The sequence below is a fragment of the Echinococcus granulosus genome, assembly GCF_000524195.1.
Source record: "Echinococcus granulosus chromosome Unknown EG_S00366, whole genome shotgun sequence".
Lineage (NCBI taxonomy): Eukaryota > Metazoa > Platyhelminthes > Cestoda > Cyclophyllidea > Taeniidae > Echinococcus > Echinococcus granulosus.
This window is the reverse complement of record NW_020170746.1, coordinates 7,493-9,548: the sequence shown is the minus strand read 5'-3', so window position 1 is coordinate 9,548 and position 2,056 is coordinate 7,493.

Below are 2,056 nucleotides of genomic sequence, written 5' to 3'. Positions count from 1 at the left end.
TTTACGGACTCCAAATGCTTTCTGCGCGCTTTATGATTACCTGAGGTTCAAAAGAACTGAACGAATCTTCTCCAGTTGTTATTTCACTAAGTGATGGTACTCTACTGGAAAAGTTTTGCAGTAACTGATCTTCTGTGTGATCCGGCCGCAGCCAGTCTACGTACAGCTTCAATCGAAACGTCACCACGGTGGTGATGAGCACTCATGACGACATTAATCACCTTTAAGTCTGTGTTTGTCCTTGTCATATCACTATCCCTGTAGCCTCCTTTTCCTTCTCTTTTACTTCATTATCCTCGTCTACTTTCACTCCCATCCCTTTGTTAAATTACATATTCTCATAAGTCTTAAGGAAAAGAAAAGACCCAAACTACCTTACCCACTTCAATACTTGCTGTTTCTGTCACACAGAGCATGTTGGAAGTTCTACAAAGGGTAGGTTAATACACGAGAAGTCCGACCTAACTTTTATTGCATTTGCCAATGGAATTCAGTGTAGTGTCAAATTGCTCCCAGTCCATGCCATTTGGTGCAGAATTTGTCTGCAACCGGAACATTTAGAAAGCCTAATCACGTAGCACAACACAGCATGTGGCGTGTCTAAGTTGTCACTTAGCTGGCTCATCTATGGTGGTACGACGAAAGGAGGTGGGATGGGCTCACTCACCGTTCCATCGTTTCTGGCCACAGAGCAAACCAAAAGAGACTGGCGATGTCCGACCAATTAGCAGATAAAGGTTATTTTATTCTGCCTTCGATAATTCTGCAATAAATCCAAACAGAATATGAACTTGGCCAGGCTCTTCTATGTGATTAAACTGTATTTTAGAAATGAAGCCCAGCAATCATTTTGGTTTAGGCATCAGCTTCTGATCTCGTCGAGCAGGAGCATGATACAGCACTAGGGTGTCGTTCAGAGCGGCTTGTGTTGTACGGCGACTACATAGTCGGAAATGGAAGCCTGAGGGGTACATTTTGACAAAGATAATGGACTCTCTCATGGACAAAGTGAAGAAATACGCCTATTATCAAACGATTTGGCTGACACCCCGTATAGATGCAGCTGATCAAACCATTTAGGAGAAGTAGGTTAAGGCCGGTTTCAACCTGGGTGTAGCACGTCCAGGTAAACAATATATTACGGAAGAATGCATTTTGGTATAGACTGTTGCAGTCCTAGCTTTTTTTATTTGGCGATGACTGAAAGTGGGACCGGATAAAGTATGGTAGCCACCGACATAATGGATTCCACATTCAAATTACAATTTGCCTTACCTTTCGGCCCCGCATTCTTACACAACTGCGGGAATGGAAGGGCAGTTATCTATCCCACTGGTATAATAGGCAATGAGTCACCCCCTGTCACATGATTTCAGCTTTTTTTACCAGATGATTGCATCTTTTCTTATAAGAGTAAATAACTTAAATGAGAAGACCCTAGCAATACCGACAATAATGATGTTGATTTTAGCAATAATTTGTTTTGACTTTGTAGTGCTAAGCTCCTAGTCCCATTCTCATTGATTAGCCTGCAAGTGGGACCCGAAGGATTTAACTTAAGAAACGCCGATGATAAGGCTGCCATTAATGACCACTTGGAAGATACGGTACCACTATCGTTGGTCGCTTTAAAGCGCTGATGCATTGCTATAAGAATAACTGATTTAAAAATACTCCTATGTCTTGAGCCTAAAACGCTGCTTCCTTTTCTAGGTGAGTAGTCCACCACTAACTACTTACACGCCAATCTTATGCAATTTATAGTGGTAATGTCCTCCGCGTACTTAGTAAAACACTAAAGACCTTAAGCATCCTCTGCTTACCCTTATATACGTCAAATAAAGGCAGAAGAAACATTTGTAAACGATTAGGTTAGTATAATTTTATCTACTACTATTAAACAGAGATTTGCTTCTTTTGCTAAAAAGAAATAACTGTGTGTAGCGCATTGCATTATTTCCAGAAAATATATGCTGAAATTTCTTTAACTCTTGCTGCACTAAGCTCGCCATTTCTTAAGTAAATTGTGAGAGATAATAAACTCAAAATTCCCAAT